Source organism: Vulpes vulpes, chromosome 10, assembly GCF_048418805.1.
Source record: "Vulpes vulpes isolate BD-2025 chromosome 10, VulVul3, whole genome shotgun sequence".
Classification (NCBI taxonomy): domain Eukaryota; kingdom Metazoa; phylum Chordata; class Mammalia; order Carnivora; family Canidae; genus Vulpes; species Vulpes vulpes.
The window spans coordinates 87,822,049-87,843,986 of NC_132789.1; the positions used below are offsets into that span (position 1 = coordinate 87,822,049).

A 21,938-nucleotide genomic window follows, 5' to 3' on the forward strand; every position below is an offset into this window, starting at 1 on the left:
TCCCTCAAAGAATCAAAATTTTACTTTAGTAATCGTATTTTAAAGTCTAGCTCTCCTAACATTAACAACATTCTTTTTTCACTTGGATGTTTATAGATTGAACAGCATGAAATCTGGGTCACTGCCTGGGATAATGCAGACCCCAAGCAAATTGCCCTTTGCGTACCAATTTAACAGGCATATTTTAAGAGATTTAAACAGGTTATAAGGCACATTAAGAGCAATTTACAAGATTGTAAATTGAAAGAGCAAAGGTCATAAAACTAATTGCAGGAAGTTAACCCTGTGTGTCATAAAACTAATCATAAGGAATATGTGTAAAGTAAGGAGGAGACTATTGATAAGTAGCCTACCAACAAATAGAAAGTTTATGACTGGCATTTCTAAAATAGTACTAGTACTGGTCATCAATGAACATTTCTGTTACTAATTATGAATAATAAAAATTCAAATCACTATATTGTGTAACTTTAGTGTTATATTGGGAGGAACAGAGAAGTATCTTTATTTTAAGCCAATAAAGTTAATTGACTCATATTTACAAGCATGGCATATAAATAGCTTTCAAAATAATATAGATTCTTACAGACAGACTTGGTCAAAAATGGTAAATCCAAGTAGAAGAATCAGATTTAAAACACAGCCAATATAAAATATACAATGACAAAGCAAAAAGTCAGATTCTAAGAATCTGAGAATATTTGAAGAGGCTGAAAATATCTGACAGACTTACGTAAAAATTTGTCGAAGTAGTATATATATTGGATTGATTTCTTTGACCTACTTTGGGAATGGAAAGTGAATGAAAATTTCATTTTCTCTTGGTATTCATAAACTCAAATTTAAACTAAAGAACCCAGTATTTTTATGAAATTAGTTCTAATAACGATCTAATGATAAACATTTATCCTATAAATAATAGGAAATCAGAATCAACTAAATAATCTATAAGGGGGGGAACCTTTTTAAAATAGTTTATGAAGCCCCACATTAAACAAAAGGACCTAAAACTTGAAACTGTCATATAGGAAAAGTGAATAAAATGTTAACCCAAAATACTGGATTTTCCTTTTTAAGATTTTATTTATTAATTTGAGAATGCATGTGTGAGTGTGGGTAAGTGGGGTGAGAGGCAGATACTGCCTTTTCCAAAATCAGAATCACTACAATGCTCAAAGATTGTTACTATAAAACAATATTTACTGAATACGCAATATGTTTCAGGCACATTTTAATTTTCTAGAAGCTAATGTTTAGAAATGTTTCTTTACAAGTTTTAATTAACGACTTTTAACCTGACCAGAACCCACTGTAAAGTCAGATTTTAATTATAAATAACTTTGTGTGTATGTATATAAATGAACCTAAAACAATGGTTTAGAGAAAGGGAATTATGAAATATTTCAGGTACCTAAAAAATCTCTGTAAATCACCACCCTTAACTAAATACAGTCCATTCTCACTATTCGTAGTAATGGAGTTCCATAAAGTTATCACAAATACTGAACAATTGTCCTTAGGGGAAACACAGGGTTAACTTCCTGCAAGCTTTGGTCACAACATTTTGGTCAACCGATCAAAATCTTTTCATGTGTCTATTTCTACTTAAAGACATATACTTAATATATATTGTTAATTTATTATCAACATAGAACTCATAGTCAACAGCACTATATAAACTCATCCCTGAACAAGGGTTATAACACCTATATGCTCTCCATAAGAGCACATCACAACACTAGACAGCACCTTACCACTATACTTAGAAGCCATTTTAAATAGCCAAATAAATCACCAATGGAAAGCTTTTAGTGAAAAATATTTCACTAAAAGGATATGAGAGCTGAAACAAGAAGGTACAGCATCACTTTGTTTGACCTCAGATGGCAATGTGCATGCTCATTCACAAATGACTGTGAAAGCATCATGAATATTGATTTTTGGGGTCACAAATTGTAGTGAGGAGGCAAATTCACAAACAAAAAATCTACAAATAATGAGAGTGGACTGTTTACTTTATCTAAATCCTCTAGACAGAGCACCACTTGCAATGCAAGATTCACACAGTATAGTGAGGTATCAACAAGAATCCACACCACTACTTATTGGCTGCTTCTGGAAATATAACAAAGGATATGTGATCAAAGAAATTGAAAGCTCTAATAGATATTCATCACTAAATGTTTAAAAAAAAATCAGAAGTTTAGATAGCTCACACATTAAAGTTATACTTTAAATAAAGTAACCACTAGAAAGAAAAGAGAAGAGAAAGGCATCACTTTTCCCTTTGTAAATGAGAACAGGATTCTTCTTGCAGTGTCTTTCATTATAGTGACAGTTCTGAATCTCAGGATGCAAAAGAAGAGAGTTCTATAGTCAGCGCCATACCAGGATGAAGAAGTCTTATGATAATTTTGCTCTTCAAAGACTATCCATTGGAAGAAAGACAGTCTCTTCAATAAATGGTGTTGGGAAAATTGGACATCCACATGCAGAAGAATGAAACTAGACCATTCTCTTATACCATACACAAAGATAAACTCAAAATGGATGAAAGATCTAAATGTGAGACAAGATTCCATCAAAATACTAGAGGAGAACACAGGCAACACCCTTTTTGAACTCGGCCACAGTAACTTCTTGCAAGATACATCCACAAAGGCAAAAGAAACAAAAGCAAAAATGAACTATTGGGACTTCATCAAGATAAGAAGCTTCTGCACAGCAAAGGATACAGTCAACAAAACTAAAAGACAACCTACAGAATGGGAGAAGATATTTGCAAATGACATATCAGATAAAGGGCTAGTTTCCAAAATCTATAAAGAACTTATTAAACTCAACACCAAAGAAACAAATAATCCAATCATGAAATGGGCAAAAGACATGAAGAGAAATCTCACAGAGGAAGACATGGACATGGCCAACATGCACATGAGAAAATGCTCTGCATCACTTGCCATCAGGGAAATACAAATCAAAACCACAATAAGATACCACCTCACACCAGTGAGAATGGGGAAAATTAACAAGGCAGGAAACAACAAATGTTGGAGAGGATGCGGAAAAAAGGGAACCCTCTTACACTGTTGGTGGGAATGTGAACTGGTGCAGCCACTCTGGAAAACTGTGTGGAGGTTCCTCAAAGAGTTAAAAATAGACCTGCCCTACGACCCAGCAATTGCACTGTTGGGGATTTACCCCAAAGATTCAGATGCAATGAAACGTCGGGACACCTGCACCCCGATGTTTCTAGCAGCAATGGCCACAATAGCCAAACTGTGGAAGGAGCCTCGGTGTCCATCGAAAGATGAATGGATAAAGAAGATGTGGTTTATGTATACAATGGAATATTACTCAGCAATTAGAAACGACAAATACCCACCATTTGCTTCAACGTGGATGGAACTGGAGGGTATTATGCTGAGTGAAATAAGTCAATCGGAGAAGGACAAACAGTGTATGTTCTCATTCATTTGGGGAATATAAATAATAGTGAAAGGGAATATAAAGGAAGGGAAAAGAAATGTTGGGAAATATCAGGAAGGGAGACAGAACACAAAGACTCCTAACCCTGGGAAACGAACTAGGGGTGGTGGAAGGGGAGGGGGGCGGGTGTTGGAGGGGAATGGGTGACGGGCACTGAGGTGGACACTTGACGGGATGAGCACTGGGTGTTTTTCTGTATGTTGGTAAATTGAACACCAATAAAAATTAATTTAAAAAAAATTTTGCTCTTCAAAAAATTCAGAAATAAGGTTACTGTGATGGAAGAGAATCACTCTAGAACTTTACTCAAGTCCTAGAAAATATTGGGTAACTTTTATTAGTCATTATACCTTGTTGATTTAGTGGCACTTCAGACCTAACTTCAATGCTTTTTTCCAAGTTAGCTTCTCAGAAATTTTTTAACTAGTTTCTCATGAACCCTGCTTTCAAAAGATCTTTGATTATTCAAAACCATTTGAACTTATTTTAGGATGCTTAAAGGAATCAATGTGGACAAGTACACATATTAAACAAATTGAGCTCTAAAAGCCTGTTTCAGAGTGAATTAGAGCTGTTTCCATAGCAAACACCGACCTCGAAATTACCTTGAAATCTAAGTAACTGGGAAACACTAGTTACACTAATAAAACAAGGCGGTGACTTAAGCAAATGGCCAAAGCCTCCAAATGACTGTGAAATTTTTAGAATTTTTAGAATTACATGGCAGGATATGATCCATTAGATATGAGCTACAAAGTCATTTAAGAAGCTGTAAGACATAGACAGCAGGAAAATCAAATTGTACTGAAGGATAACTCAAAGCTTAGAATCACCTTCTGCAAGCGGTGATTTTTCTTTCTCTCTCACTCATTCCCTCTCTCTCAAATAAATAAATAATCTTTTAAAAAAAAACTGGTTGCTAATTTCCACTGGATCTTTTACCATTTCTGTAGCTTTTTACATTATTTAACAAGCACTCCCTCTTCTTTACAACTCTCTTGTTCCTCAGTTTCCCTTGTTAGCATCTTTTTCTTGTTATCATTCCTTAAGCAGCACTGTTGTTCTCTGTTGCTAGCTCCTTCCTTCTCTGCAGCTTCTTTGAAACCTAGGGTTTAACTATCATAGAAACAAATGACAACCAATTCTATTATCTCCAAACTCCTCTATTCAGCCTACTAATTTTACCAAATTGTCTCACAATCACCCAAAATCCATTATCCTAAAATCCAAACTCGTTTACACACACACACACACACACACACACACACACACAGTAGATTCTCCTACTATTTTCTTTATTCTCAGTGAATGGAATCATATTCTAGCCAATTGCACAGTTAAGAAACCTAGTGGCTCTTCCTCTTCCTCCTACTATCCCTTCCCTCAACAATTCAGTCCTAGGGACGCCTGGGTGCCTCAGCAGTTGAGGGTCTGCCTTTGGCTCAGGGTGTGATTCTAGAGTCCCAGGATGGAGTCCCACATCGGGTTCCCCACACAGAGCCTGCTTCTCCCTCTGCCTGTGTCTCTGTCTCTCTCTCTCTCTCTCTCTCTGTGTGTGTCTCTCATGCATAAATAAATAAAATCTTTAAAACAACAACAAAAAACCAATTCAGTCCTAAAGCCATTTGGTGGAGCCAAGCAAGTAAGGTACATATGTAGGGGGCAGGGTGGCAGTCCAGCACAGGGGGATCAATTTAAGCAGAGTGAGGAGAGCCCACTTGTATGTAGAGAATGGCAGAGAAAAGAAAGTGGACCAGTACTGGTGTCAAAGGCTGAATAAAAGGATGAAGAGTGATCCAAGATTGGAAAAGCCCAGCAGGTCAAAGGTAGAGCAGAATGAGAACATCTGTTTAGGTGAGGGTATCAAATGTGAACAGGGCAAGAAAGGTGTCCACAGGGCAGGATGGTACCAAAGTCCAAATGGGTTAAGGAGGGTCCAGTGGCCACAATGGTGCCCTGCTCAGATATCCCTTCAATAGATCCTGCTACCTCATCTTAGAATCCATTGCAACACTCACACCTGGCCATAATACCTCTATGCTTCTCCCAGCAAATGACTGAGCATGGTGGGAATGCTCCAACAACCAATTCTGATGGGGGACTACCTGCCCCTCATATCTTGTCTTGCTATCTGTTTCTCTGGAGACCTGCACTGACATAGAATGTACTGGTATAAAAAAACTCCTGGGAAAAAAATTAAAAAGTGTGGAAGATACTAAAAAATGGCTAACTTCATTAAACAAAGGTTATTTCACTCCAGAATGTTGAAGAATGTTTTCTACTACACAAAGAAATCCAGTGGCTCAGCAGAAGAAAAGTTCTCAACACGAGTCCTTTTAAGACAACAGAAGGCTAGATATTGTTGAATACTTTGAAGATGAAGAATAGCTGCAGAAACTAGCCAATGTAGCACTCCCTCTTCAATCTCTGTAAGATATGAAGAAAATACTTTGACTTTAAGGGACAAGTTTCTTGAATTTAAATGGAAAATGCACCTTTGGAAAACACCATATTACAAAAAGAGATTGTGAAACACTTCCACTGCTGCTTAGGCTTAACTAAAGAAGGATATCATCAAGTCTCAAGTCCTATTGGAAACCACCTGGAGAAGCTACAGAACAAAAGTGAACTGATTTTCTTCCTGTTCAAAATAAATGATCACTGGGCAGAACTCTTTTTCTGAATCTTCTGATTGTGAGAATTTGCCCTGAGAAAAAGAAAGAGCTGCAGTCTTATACAACATGATTTTACTGACAAGTACTGGGTTTCTACGAAGAAAAGAATATCCTGCTATTCATCAGAAACCAATGAATGTTATGCTGCAGTTCTCAACTTCTCACACATTCAAAAAACGTTTTTCTTATTAATGAACATCAAGAATAAGCTAAGAAACAGTCTCATTTCAGCTGAAAAGGAAATTTGTGTCTGCTTATCTCATGTTTGACCCTCAATTGACATCTGTGATACATAAAACAAGTACATGAGGTAAATACAATTTTTATATTAAAGAAGTAATAATTTTTGGCTTTCAAAAAACCACATTTTATGTATACATGAGCCTAATGAAAGAAGTACTTTTTTTTTTAAGATTTTATTTATTCATGAGAGAGAGAGAGAGAGAGAGAGAGAGAGAAAGAGAGGTACAGACACAGGCAGAGGGAGAAGCAGGCTCCATGCAGGGAGCCCAACGTGGGACTCGATCCCAGGTCTCCAGGATCACGCCCAGGGATGAAGGCGGCGCTGAACTGCTGAGACACCCGGGCTGCCCAAGAAGTACTTTTCTAACTGGTAGGACTACATTCAAATGTGATCATATCATTAAGAAATTATTTTTTCTAAGTCTGTGTAAGATTGTCTAGGCAATATTTTTATTCATATTGCTTTAGTTTATGGTTTTAGAAGCTTTACTATTCAACACTGTCAAAAAATTTCATGTTGTAAATAATATTAAAATCAATTTACAATTCTTATTTAAATTAAACCTGCTGAGCTTACATTAAGAATAATTAAGTCCCATTTTTGGTTTAAGGTAGTTATGTGAAATTTATCACATTTTATATGAGTTTGCAAAATTTATGCAAAGATAAAAGTGATTTATCCCAAGGAAAGTAAGCTAAGCTTAATTACCAGGGGGTTGTATTTTCCCCCAATAAAAGTTAGCTAAAATATCATTTTTAGCTGCAAATATGAAAAGAAAACTACTTTTGCACATACCATATCTCATGGATCTCATACAGAAGTTCGGATAAGGCCTACCTATTTGAATAAGGTAAAAAAAAAAAAAAAAAACAGAGCAGTAAAGGGAAAAAAAAAAAAAAAAAAAACTAGAATCTCCTCTACCTGTTCTACTAACTTATATTAGGACAGATACAGTTTGTGGAAAAAGGAACCCACAAAAAAAGAGGACTAATGGATTAGCCAATATAAACAGATCCACAGAAAAGAACATTCTCTGCTCAAAAGAATACTACAATCACCAATAAAGTATTATATCTACAACTTACTGATCAAGCTGAGGTACTGTGTGCAGGAAATACAATTTTTATGTGAATCCCAAGATAAGATGATTTTAAGTGTTTCCTCAATATAAAAAGATTGAGAAAGGCTGAAGTGAACATCAGTAATGAGATGAACTGATATTATATTTACCTAATAAGAAGTAATGAGAGTAACACAGTATCATTTCTTTGAAATTCTTGCCAATGATGCATAGCCTGAATCCACTAATGAGGAAGCACTAGAAAAACCCAAATTAAGAGTCCTTGTTCAAAATGCCTGCAGTATAATCTTCAAAAGTTTCACAGGAATGAAAGTAAAGATCAAGGCACTGTTCTAGGTAAAGGATAACAAATGCAGTCCACGATTTTGAATGGAATCTTTTTATTATGTTAGGTATTATTTGAACAACTAGTGAAACTCAAATGGGGTCTGAGGAATAGAAAACCTAATTTATTAATGCCAATATCCTGATTTTCATGGTTTTATTGTGATTATGCTGGAGAATGTCCTCGTTTATAAGAAATGCATACTCAACTATTGTCAACTAATCTTTGCAAAAACAGGATAGAATATCCAATGTAAAAAAGTCTCATCAACAAATGGTGTTACAAAAAAAAAAAAAAACAAATGGTGTTAGGAGAATTGGACAACCACATGCAGAAGAATGGAACTGGACCATTTTCTCATACCATACACAAAACTAGACTCAAAATGGATGAAAGGGCCAGTTGGTCCAGGCGTTGGGGCCTGAGCGGTCCTCCCGGTTCCCTCCCGCTCCCGGCGCCTCCGATGGCAGACCATTCATCAAGGATTTTGTATCCAAGGCCCAAAAGCTTGTTACCCGAGATGATGAATGCCGACATGGATGCAGTTGATGCTGAAAATCAGGTGGGACTGGAGGAAAAAACACGACTTATTAACCAAGTGTTGGAACTGCAACACACACTTGAAGACCTCTCCGCAAGAGTAGATGTGGTTAAGGAAGAAAATCTGAAGCTAAAATCAGAAAACCAAGTTCTTGGACAATATATAGAAAACCTCATGTCCGCTTCTAGTGTTTTTCAAACAACTGACACAAAAAGCAAAAGAAAGTAAGGGATTGACATCCCTTCTATTTCACGGAATTGCTGCTGATCTTTTTTTTCTTTAAAACTTGGATAGATTTAAAAAGTTATAGTACTTTTGTTTGTGGCTTAATTGAATATTTATGAAGATAATGTCAGATATAGGCAAAATTAAGAGCATAACGGAAGACTTCCATGAGTTTGTGTATAATATGTTAGTCTATAAAAATGTGCAAATATATTGTAGAGACTTTATAATTAGAAATGCATATATTTATGAAACTTGAAAATGAATGTTTTATCAAATTTGATTTATAGGTTTAGCACTATCTTTTATTATAAGCATAGTAAGAGATACAAGAACCACCGTGTTGTGAAAAGTGACCAAAATCATGTACTGAATGCACAGCTTTATGTACCCTGCCCACCATGTTGTGCCTCTTCTCCATTTGCTTCTTTCTTCTCATTTCCCTTCCTCTAAGGAAAAAATTGGTTTCACATTTGTAAAGGTAATAGTTAATCATCTGTGAGAGTAACCTGAGCTTGAATTGTTGAAACTTATCTAAAATAAGATACTTTCTCAGTTAGGGTTTGTCATAGTAATAAGCTAGGATTGTTGATTTTTCTTTCATCAGTTGAAAACAGAGGCTATAAGTATGAAGACTTTTCTTTGCAACTGAATTATCAAACTGGGAAGGTTTGGTTAAAAACTTAACTTTTGCACAAAATAACCCCACTTGGTATCTGAAAAAATGAGCTCCGGTTATACGTTTGGAATAGAGTATTTTGAGAAAAGCATTAATAGGATGGGAAGATACTTGGCAAACAGTAGTAACCAACTCCAAATGTTTTTACTCCAGATTTGTGTGATCTCTGGCACAGACTAGGTATTTTGGGTGATACACACGCACACACGAAGGTAGATTAAATGTAAATAACCTTATGTCAACCACATATAGAAGAGAACAGTTACAGAGTTTAGTCTTAACATTTATTTGTAGCACCCAGCAGATCAACTTTTGCAAAATCCCTTTAGAAGAGTGTTTTGGTATCAGAATCATGAATAATAAAAGGGAGTTTTACATGTGTACTAATTGATATTTTCTCAGTATTTTAATCTCACTACTTATCCCAGAATTTTCTGTAAACCTAACTGCTTGATTTGCAGAGTTTTAGTCACCCTTTGACAGTTCGTAAGAATTTAGTTTGTAGATTCCATTTGGTAAGAAATTAGTATCAGAAGTAATATTAAAATATTAACTAGGTAAAGACGTCCACTAATATAGTTTTGGTTGTTAGATTTGGGCTACTTTTAATCATGGAATAATATGTTGTATTGGTGTAAGATTCAATGAATGACTTTAGCTGTAGGAATATAATAGTTATACTCCAAATATTTTGCATCCCTTTTGTGACCTAATTTACAAACATTTAAAATTGTGTTGCAATTTTGCTTTGCTGTTTAATAAAAAGCTGTTTCAGAAAAAAAAAAATGGATGAAAGACCTAAATGTGAAATAGGAATCCATCAAAATCCTAGAGGAGAATACAGGCAGCAACTTTTGGGACCTTGGCCACAGCAACTTTTTACGAGACACACCTCTAAACGCAAGAAAAACAAAGGCAAAAATGAACTATTGAGACTTCATGAAGATGAAAAGCTTTTTCACAGCAAAGGAAACAGTCAACAAAACCAAAAGACAACCTACAGAATGGGAGAAGATACTTGCAAATGACATATCAGATAATGGGCTAGTATCCAACATCTATAAAGAACTTTATCAAACCCAACACCCAAAGAAGAAATAATCCAGTCAAGAAATGAGAAGAAATAAACAGACATTTCTCCAAAGAAGACATATAAATGGCCAACACATGAAAAACTGTTCAACATCACTCGGTATCAAGAAAATACAAATCAAAACCACAATGACATACCAACTCACACCAGTCAGAATAACTACAATTAACAAATCAGGAAACAACAGATGCGGTGAGGATGTGGAGAAAGGGGAACACCCTCATGCAGTCTTGGTGGAAATGCAATATGGTGCAGCCACTCTGAAAAACAGTGTGGAGGTTCCTCAAAGAGTTGAAAATAGAGCTACTCTATGACCCAGCAATTGCACTACTAGGTATTTACCCCAAAGATACAAATGTAGTAATCTGAACAGGCACCTGAACCCCAATATTTATAGCAGTAATGTCCACAATAGCCAAACTATGGAAAGAACCCAGATGTCCACTGACAGATGTATGGGTAAGGAAAATGTAGTGTGTATGTTATGTATGTGTGAATGCACACACACACACACACACAATGGAACACTACGTAGTCATTAAAAATGAAATCTTGCCATTTGCAACAAAGTGGATGGAACTAGTAAGTAAAATGAGTCAATCAGAGAAAGACAATTACCATATTATCTCACTCAAGTTAAATTTAAGAAACAAAACAGAGGATCATGGGGAAAGAGAAAAAAAATAAAACAAGACGAAATCAGATAGTGAGACAAACCTTAAAAGACTCTTAATCGTAAAAAACAAACTGAGGGTTGCTGGAGGGGAGGGGGGTAGGAGGACGGAGTAAGTGGGGGATGGGCATTAAGGAGGGCATGTGATGCAATGAGAACTGGGTATTACATAAGACTGATGAATCACTGACCTCTAACCTCTGAAACTAATAATATATGTTATTAATTGGATTTAAATAAAATTTTTTTAAAAAGAAAATCAAAATGAAGAGAAAACACATTTACAGTACTGTCCTGTATTTATCAATGAAAATCCACCTATAAGTGGACCCATGCATTTCAAACCTGTATTATTCTAAAATCACCTGTATATGGAAAACACTCCCGATGTTCTGGGACATTGCAAGTGCTCAGTAAAAAAGTGCCTAATTTTATTATTTCCCTCCTCAAGTTACATGTTGAACCTACTATTTAATAGGCATTCTGCTGGCATGAGTCTTTTCCCCAGATGGTAGTAACATAGGGTCAGTGCATTGATAGGAAGCTTGCAGGCCACCTAGCAGGTAGGACTAGAGATTCAATGGGGAAAACAGTAAATCAGTAAGTAGCCTGAGGAAGCACATGAACCAGGAAAATTGCTGTTCAATTAATTTTTCTTTTATTTTGTAAAATACCTGGTGAGATCTTTTGCAAGTCATTTTAATATTTCATAATAAATGTACTTCTCCTGGTTTGTGTATTTTATTTCCCCATCAAAATATGGGTGTATGTATTTACTCCAGTCATACCTTATTTAAATGGCATTTTCAAGTCAGCTTATCAAGCCCATGGAAGACATGGGCTTCCATGTCTTACCCAATTAACCAGTTGGCAGGATTAGTTTTTTGCTCCAATGGTTAAAGCTTTTGGTTATGGCTTTGTCAACATGTTGTCTTTTCTAAAAAGTACCACAATAAACTAAAAGGTTAAAAAAAGAAAAAGGAAAAGGAAAAGAAAAAAAAAGAAAAAGGAAAAAAGAAAAAGAAATGCATGCTCAAGAGTTTAGGGGTGATGGTGCATCCTGTTGACAAGTTATCAAATGGTTCTGGGGCTAAGTAAGTTCTTAATAGTGTACTTGGGACTTTTTTGGAAGTTTAAAAAAAGGTGGTAAAGAGGGAAAAATCTGGACAACATTCTGGTTCCCACTTCTGCTACAAATGACCTTTGCTTTGTCCTGATAATTTTGTCTCCCACTCACATCATCACTAAGTCTACTCTTCAATAGATCTACAATCCATTCCCCTTCTCTAGTGCTGTTTAATAAGCAGATACTATGTGCCTCTTCCTCCAAACTATTTGAATCACATCCCTAGTGATCTTCACATCTTCTGTGTGCCATGCCTCTCACCTACCCTCTATACTGCTGCCAGAACATGAAATGTCAACACCTAAGTGGCAGTTTCCAAACACTTTACATGCTGAAGCCCTTGCTCAAATGAAGGCAAGATATTAAGTAAAGAAAGAGCTTGTGAGAGACAACTGGAGAAAGGGAGAGAATAGTGTACACAGAAAGAATGGGCAACCAAGTGATTCTGCAAAACTTTTTAAAGTACTATTCTATAGAATAAAATCTGAACTCCTATGCACAGTACACAAGATGTTCCTAATCTGGTCCCACCTCTAACTATCCTAATGCAAACTTGTTTGTCTTAAACTGGATATTACCCAACAATATTGATCTACTTGTATTAATACCCTATATGTTCTTATGTGTCTATATCTTTGTAAAAGATGTCTTCCTTCTCTCTGACACATTTCTTTGCCCACCCTTTACTAACCCTATCTGGCAATATAAGTCACCTTCCTTCACTCTTCTATTCTCTGTCACAGAACTTGCTGAAATTGGCAAGCACAAGTCTTAAATATAAGGACCTCCCCTCTTCTACTTGTTTAAAAAAAAAAAAAGATAGTGGTAAAACATTTAGGAGAAAGTTGGGACCGTGGACTTCTAATAAAAGAAATGCGGTGGGGATCCCTGGGTGGCTCAGCGGTTTAGCGCCTGACTTTGGCCCAGGGCGCGATCCTGGAGTCCCAGGATTGAGTCCCACGTTGGGCTCCAGCATGGAGCCTGCTTCTCCCTCCTCCTTTGTCTCTAACCCCCTCCCCCATGTCTATCATAAATAAATTAATTAATTAAAAAAAAAAAAGAAAGAAAGAAAAGAAATGCCGTAACTATCAGGTTCATAGTAAGGGATAAGCTTGAGCATAGAGGGCTGACATGTGAGTTTCTTTGTAAATGTATATTATAAAAAGTAGAAGGCTAGAAAAGTGAACATGTTTGCTATTTCAATTGTCTCACCTTCCAATTCCATGAAGAAGACAGGAACTACTTTTGCTTTTTTTCTCTTTGGATGTTCCGAAAATACATATCAAGTATATATTATAATGCTACGCTTTAAAACGCAGAGATATACCAACAATTATAAACAGACAATATATATAGGCTTTCTTCACATTTAGGAGGTGATACTCAACTGAACATATAACTTTATTACAGTCCATATAATCTATTACTTCATATAATTTCTTAAACTGTTAACCAACAAATACATACAAAATTCATAGGATAATTTTTCCATTTCCTAGAACAAATTCAGTAACTTTTCTTACACATTGTAAAATAAAAAGCAGAAGGAATACAGTTTTTAAGTATGAAATGTAAGTGTTCATCTTACATTGTTACCAGATATTTCTATTTGTAATAGTTCAAGACTGAAGTCTACTTCTGGAAAACACACTCTGTCACTGAACAAATAGATCCCACCTCTTTTAGGTAGAGAGGTGCTGACATCATAGCTTGCAGCAGGAGGAGTGTCAGTTTGCATATAAATGCTGAAATCTGTGTGACAAAAGTCAATAATCAGAGAAGTCATTCAAGTACTAACTAGTCATTCACCATTCAATACTGAATGGAAAAATGGGTGAGACACAAACAGCTGACTAGAAAAGATATAAAAGAATAGACATATGAAAAGGCACTCGGTGAAATTAGCCATCAAGGAAATGCAATATAAACCACAATACAACTTTCCATCCACAAAAATTGCTAAATTAAAAGGGACCAACTCCCAGGATACGTTGATAAAAATAGGAAATAACTAAAACTCATACATGGCTAGTGGGATTATAAAATGTTACCAGCACTGCAGAAAACCATTTGGCAGTTTCTTATAAAAACTGGCACCCTAAAAAAAAAAAAAAAAAAAAAAAAAACTGGCACCCTATGAGCTAGCACGTATGCTCCTATGTACTTACCCAGCAGAAAAGTCCAAAGTAGTCTGGTACAAGAATGCTTGTAACAGTTTTACGCAGAATAGCCAAAACTGAACCCAACTCAAGTGTTCATCAACAGAAGAATGGATAGAGACATATTCATATAATGGAATGGTACACAGAAATGAGAGTGCTCTTTTGATACATGAAACAAAATGAGTATCAAAAACAGTGTGCTGAGTGAAAGCAGCCAGAAAAAAAAAAAAAAGATACCATTTATATGATGTTTAAGAATACAAGAAACTAATCTACAGTAATAGTAATCAGAATAGTAATCAGAACAGTTGTTGCCTACGTGTGGATTGAATGGAATGGAGAGTAATTCAGGGAGTGACAAATTATTCTACATCCTGACTGAGGCATTGGTTACATAGGCATATGTATTGTCAAAACTCATCTATGGATTGCACTTTACATAAAAAGCACTTCGATTAAAAATATATGTATTAATTGAGGACAAGGGAAAAATTTCTCTGCCTTCTTTGACTCTCCCATTGTGAGCCTGTTAAACGCTGAAAGAGGCTTTGGACTTCTTTGCTCTGGGCCCATTCGCTGGATCTTCTCTACACTAATAGCAGATACAGTCACATTATAGAGCCAGGATAAAAGCCCAGAATACTGATTTTTCCACTTCAAGAGGCAAGGTGGCAGTTTTCGCAGAGTCTACAACTCCTCGCACTGGGGAGTCAGCACATCATTCACTGTGAAACATTCTATAGCAGGTAGAGAAAACTTTGAATGAATGAAGAATGAGAAAGAGCTAAAACAGCAATTGTATCAGAAGGAAAACCAATCTTGAAGCCACTACCCTAAAGAGCCAATGACCACAGGACCAAAGAAAACAAGAATCTGCTAAATTTCAGAAATAACTCAGCATCTTTAAGGAAAACAACACCACCACTATCAGCAAGCACTGACTCAACTCCTTGTAGCTCTGGCCTCTATTCTATCATTTTACAATAAAGTTTTGAAGTTCAGAAAAACACCACTATATACAGAAAACATATTGTCTATAGAAAACTAATGAGTCTGTTTCTTTAATAGAGTTCCCATCTTAGCATAGTTTTAGCACGGTAGTTAATGTGGACCACAAAGGGAAAAAAACGTCTTCTCGTTATCTGTTTTTTAAATTTAGGAATTCTATTCTCATTTGCTACTGCTTGATGCCCCCTTGCCTGAGTTTTTAGAGGGTTTCAGTCAGTATGTTAGAACTCAGGTACCTGCTGCCTGCATTTCTTTTCTTGCTGAGAAAAAGCAATGACCTCAATATAGATGAATATATCAGAAAATCACTATTCATAGAAGACTCTAAGAAACAATCATTCCATCTTCCTCTTCAAATTCTTGGCTGGAAGGTTGAGCAGGCATATTGGGGGAAAACACTGCCTGACCACACTGCACACAGTGTGGTTTCAGAAATGTGTATTTGAATTGAAAAACAGAAATATTTTAACTCTTCGGCAGCTCGGGTGGCTCAGCGGTTTAGCGCCACCTTCAGCCCAGGGCCTGATTCTGGAAACCTGGGATGGAGTCCTATGTCGGGCTCCCTGCATGGAGCCTGCTTCTCCCTCTGCCTAGGTCTCTGCCTCTCTCTCTCTCTCTCTCTCTGTGTGTCTCTCATGAATAAATAAAATATTTTTTAAAAAGAAATATTTTAACTCTAACATGAGCTTGGTACTGGTGATACAATGTTGACCAAAGTCATAAGCTCTGAATAAAAAAAAAAAGAGAGAGTGCAGTGCTAAAATACGCTGTTTTTGAAAAATTATGAAAAATAAAATCTACCCTAGTTGGACCTTTGTAAGACATACAAATGAGAAAATTTTCTAAAACTGTATAATTATAGTGAAACCAAATAAAATAAACTTCATTCCAGCCAGCTTCACCACTGCCCACCAATGTCCTTATCTGTCAATACTACGGTGACTGAAAAAGCAAAGAAAACAAAAACCATCACCACCACCAAGAAAATAAAAAATCTAAAACATTAATTCTAACAAGAAATATTTATAATCCACTTAAAACCATTCCTTTTTTTCTTCCTTTTTAGTTCAGACTAAGAGCTTTTATTTTCTAAATGATAAGTATCATGATTTTCTTACAAAGATCTTCTCTATTTATGTAGAAATAAAGAAATACTGTCATGATGATTAAATTAGTAAACTAGATCCCTTACATAATGATCTGTAATTTTCAGACAAGAAATTTTTAAAATTTTTCAGGTTATAGAACAGTATTTCTGGACAAACCTAACAAGGCAGTGGTTGTAAAACACTCTCAAACTTCCAAACACCCTCAATCTTAGTACAATGCTGTGTTGTACACTCAATCTAAAACTAAGAGGAAGCATTGTGGGATGGTCACAACTCAAATTCCTTATCACAATGAGGACTGCCTAAGGATTTTACCACTAAACTTAGCCATTCAAATAACTGGGAAGACAGTAACAGTGGTCACTGCTCTCCAAAACTAGTGACTTTCAGATCTGTTAGGAAGAATATTTCTTAGAACTTCAAGTTTCTAATAGGATTCCTTCACTCTGAAGTTATTCTTCCCACCCAGACAAATTTAGATCACTAACTCAAAGAATAATTACTGGAACTCATAAAAATATGCCTTTTTTCTACTGCAGCAATTCACCTACTCCAGATAAAGAAACAAAAATAGTTAAGAAATCCTGTAAGTTAAGAAGCCTGTTTTATATTCAGATTAGTAAAGATGCTTCCACTGCATTCCCATAATAAGCAAACATTTACAGAGAGCCCACTAGGAACTAACAGCTTATTCATCTAATCGAGAACCTTGAGATCATTATTCTCATTTTACCAAATAGGAAACAGACTCAGATTAAGGTCACTTGCCCTACGATCTATAGTTAGCAAGATTTACCAACATGTTAAAACAATGAACCAATGCCTGAACCAAGGTTCATATTCATTCCACTAGACTAGCCTGTCTTCCAACAAGGCATAATCAAGGATCTTACAGCAGCAAGAGAAACAAAAGGCACAATTGACAATAACAGGACATCATCACAAGGATCTCTTTGATATAAAAGCACCTTCTTAAGATAAAGACCACTCTTCTTTGTCAGACCCCTAAACACCATCTTTCTTCCAATCAGGGCCTTGGACAGTGGGTCTAGACCCAATCCAAAAAAAAAAAAAGACTTTTAGGCTGCCCCTAGCAAAGTAAAAGAAATCATATGAGATTTTTCCCTAGGCCCCTTTCAGGAAAAAGGGGACACCCTTTATCTCCGTTTCACCCAAAAAGTCATACACACACTCTAATTGCTTTTGCCCACTAGTTACAAAGTGCTCTTAAAGCTATATTTGAATCTGTAAATATAGCTCTAGAGTTAAATACGATTACAAGTATTCTGACAGTTTAAATTGATAAGATTTTAGGTAAAACAATGAAACCAAATTCTATAGACTAGAATTCAAAGTAGTTATCCAACTTTGTAAACTCATTTCTTCATCAAATGCTTAACACTGAGCAGCACGGGTGGCTCAGCGGTTTAGCACCGCCTACAGCCCAAGGCGTGATCCTGGAGGCCCGGGATCTAGTCCCACATCAGGCTTCCTGCATGGAGCCTGCTTCTCCCTCTACCTGTGTCTCTGCCTCTGTCTCTTTCTCTCTCGATTAAATAAATAAAACCTTTAAAAAAAAAATTCTCAACACAACCGCAAAATAAGTATTACCTATTACTGAATATTACCTTATGCCAGGCCTTGCTAAATGTTTTACATATGAAATCTGATTTCATTGTCAAAACAAACTTATGATGTTGATTCTATTTTAAAGATGAAGAAATGAGGTTCAGAAAGCATGCTACGCTGCCTCTTAAGCACTGTCCATCTGATACACAGTTTCTCAGAACCTCTATCTTTCTGAATCACACTCCAGGACAGTGGAAATCACACAGTCCTGTGATTAAAGATAAACCATTCCTGGTTCCACAAGAGTTTTTCATTTGAGGTAAGAATAAGGAATAATATCAATACCAATGAAGAACATTAAGAAGGGTATCCTTTCAGCACAATGTCAAAGCCAAGTTGACAGTGAAACAGCTGCATAAATTTGAAAAAAAATCCAGTGGGTTAACAGCCCAGGTTCAGTAGTTAGACTATACAAATTCTAAAGACTTATGTCTTTAAATCTGTTACCTCATCTGCAAAAGATGGTACCTCTATTTAAATGGTACCTCTATTTTACAGGATTATGTAAGGATTAGAGACAACATTCGCAAAATGTTTAAAGATGTGTCTGACAGCTTTAAGTGAGTACTTAATATATTATTTTTATTAGCTATTAAACAACTTTCTGTTTCAATTTTAAGAAGGCTTAAATAGGCTAACTTCATCATGAATTAAGAAAGGAGATCAGCTCAGCAATCATGAAAGATACTCAAATTCAAATCTTTACTCAATTTGAGATAGAGTACTCACAAGGTTAAACTATCTTCCAAACTAAAATATACCAAAAGTTGGTTACATAGGGAAAGATGCATTTCCAACTCTTTTTCAATAGCAGGAAAACCATTCTCTAATCTCTCAAAGGAAAGGAATAGGGTTAGTGGTATTTATTTTTTATTTATTTTTTTATTTTTTTAAAGATTTATTTATTCAGAGGGGGCGAGAGAAAGGCAGAGACACAGGCAGAGGGAGAAGCAGGCTCCATGCAGGGAGCTCGACGTGGGACTCGATCCCGGGTCTCCAGGATCACACCCCTGGCTGGAGGCAGCATTAAACCTCTGCGCCACCGGGGCTGTGGTTAGTGATATTTAAAGTGTGGTGGGCAGGCCCCTGACATGCTGAGACTTTCCAGATCTTTGAGGTCATATCTACTTTCATAATTCCCAGAAGTTACTGTTTAAAAAAAAAAAAAGAAGAAGAAGAAGTTGGAGATCCCTGGGTGGCTCGGCGGTTTGGTGCCTGCTTTTGGCCCAGGGCGCGATCCTGGAGTCCCGGGATCAAGTCCCACGTCAGGCTCCCGGCGTAGAGCCTGCTTCTCCCTCCTCCTGTGTCTCTGTCTCTCTCTCTCTATGTCTATCATAAATAAATAAATAAATCTTTTTAAAAAATAAAATAAAAAATAAAAGAAGTTATTGGTTTTTGCACTTATTCTCTTCCAAATATATATAATCTCTGACTGCTTAACTTGTGACGATGCCATTACTCTAATGGCTGATACAACTATGTGCTTTTAAAATTTCTTGGTTTTAAATTTTTTTTTAAGTGCTGGGTGTTTTTTAAGATTTTATTGATTTGAGAGAGAAAGAGAGAGAGCACAAGGGTGGGGGGGCAGAGGGAGAGGCAAACACCCCATTAAGCATGGAGCCCTACATGGGGCTCAATTCCAGGACCCTGAGATCATGACCTGAGCTGAAGTCAGATACTTAACCTCAAGCCACCCAAGCACCTCTCAGTTTTAATTTTTAATACAATAAATATCAATAAATAGAATTCTCATAACAAAAACTATTTGGGGTCCTCGGTAATTTTCAAGAATGTAAAGGGGTTCTAAGACCAAAATCTGAAAACTGCTGCTCTAGGTGGTCAGAAAAGTTATTAGCCACGCAAAGGCAAACAGATTCAACCAGAAAGCTTTAGAGGTATTCTTTTCTTATCACCTTATTTTAGAGCTTCAGAATCTGACTCTAGAAATTTAAGTACCCTGCCAAAATCAAAACAGCTAAGGAAGGGAGGAGCTCAATTGGAAGTGAGGTCTTTAGACTCCCAGATTCTCTTTAATTGGTCATAAGCATGGCATATGAAAAATGTGCCTTAAAGGGTATTGTAAATATTCATGAATACTGGTCAAGTGCTTATATAAGCACCTCACACACAGCAGCTGTTCAATAAATAGTAGTAGTACAGATGACAGAGGACCAAACCTCTGCTCAAATACCTTTAGAGATCAGCAACCTCCACAACCTGGACATGTTGCACTTTTTGATGAATTTTATATTTACTTCCTCCTTTACTAAATTTGAAATCTCCCTCCTTGAATTTCTACCCAGTATGGACTTTATGGTTGTTGCATAAATGAAATCTAATCCCAATGCTACCTACCTTATTTTTCAAGCATAACCACCCCAATTTCGTTAAATCATTACTGAAATGGCATGACTTGGACTCTCTCACCATCCTAAGAGCTCCAAATGATTACTCCTCTCAAAGTGTAATACTCAAAACTAAAAGGTCTTCCACATATGGTCTCCACATACTTAGGTCCCTGGTTTTCCTTCCTCTGGATACTGTTGATCTATTAATGTAATTGGTCTTTCTAATTTTACAGAGCTCCCTCTTCTGTTATATACAGTGTTAAAAACAAACAAACAAACAAACATGCAGCTTGCTTTCTGAGATGTCTTGGCCTATTCTTCCCAACTTTCACTTGGCACTTCTTTTTCCTTTGTCCCCGATTCCTTACAATTTTGATTCCATTCCTGCATTTTCTCCTTTAGGGTGACGAGGCCCTATTTTGAAAGACACCCCTGGTAGGTCAGTTTTGAGAGTTCGCAGGTGTTAAACTACCCATGCCCTCATAGTCCTTACTGAGGGCCCACTGCACTCATTCATTGTTGGAGTAGGCAAAACACCTACCAGTTTCATCTGCTAGTTGGCCAGCTGGCTTTTCCAGTTAACTATTTGAGGGATTCTCTTGTTGCCAAGTCTGATCCCCATTATTTCCCTTTCGCTTTTTTCCTACTAATACATGATATAGTCAAGTCTTGCAGCTATTGGTGTTTTGCCCTTTACCTAGTGGTATTTTAGGGTTCAGGGAATATACACTGTCAGGGATAAATATGGCCCACAAGTTCTTTGTTTTGGTACCTTGTTTATCTGCTAATACATAAATTCAGAAAGACACAAAACTAGATGGCTGTCTTCTTTCCAGATTTTTGCTTTAAGTTAACTTAAAAGTTTTAAGCTAATTTTTTAAGGAGCTATCTCAAAAGGATGATCTCATAGATCATCCTGGGAATAACATATTACTATCGCAATTTTTTTTCCTGAAACGGTTTCTGCTTTGCCCTCTTTCTTGAATGACTGCTTCACTGGGTATGGATATATGACTGACAGTTTTCTTTCAGCAAATTGAAGATATTATTCCACTATCTTTCAGCCTCCACTATTGCTATTAAAATTCAGCCAAATGCCAAACTGTAGCTCCTTTATAAGGAAACGGTCTTTCCTCTGTAGTTGTTTTTTAAATACTTTCTTTATCCCGACTGTTCTATGTGTTCTACACTATCATGTATCTAAACGCGAATTCATTTTTATTTATCCTGTTTGAGATTCACAAAATTTCCTGAATGAGCTTCCATAATTCTAGAAAATTCACAGCCATTCTCTCTTTGAATTTTTATTCTCCCTTCTTTTTATCATTTCTTTTTGAAACTCCAGTTAGAGGTGTTAGACTGTTACATTCTGTTTTCCACATTTCAACCTTTTTTTTTATTCATCTACTTGCTTTTTTTTTTTTTTTTAAGATTTTATTTACTTATTCATGAGAGGCACAGAGAGAAAGAGAGAGGCAAAGACACAAGCAGAGGGAGAAGTAGGCTCCAATGCAGGGACCCTGACATGTGA

At 36.3% G+C, this 21,938-nt stretch overlaps 1 protein-coding gene and 1 pseudogene across 2 annotated transcripts in view; one reads left to right on the forward strand and one right to left on the reverse strand.

The window, feature by feature from the left end:
* FBXW7 (F-box and WD repeat domain containing 7) overlaps positions 1-21,938 on the reverse strand; it is a 231,518-nt gene that overhangs the window by 96,793 nt on the left and 112,787 nt on the right. Inside the window, exon 1 of one of the 2 annotated variants that reach the window (XM_026016635.2) lies at positions 8,178-8,193. The exons of the other annotated variant lie outside the window; for it this stretch is intronic. The gene's annotated coding sequence lies outside the window, so the exon portion shown is untranslated. Of the gene's footprint in view, positions 1-8,177; positions 8,194-21,938 lie in introns of those variants that run through there. 2 annotated transcript variants of the gene reach the window in all.
* LOC140594244 (short coiled-coil protein B pseudogene) lies at positions 8,177-10,045 on the forward strand (annotated as a pseudogene).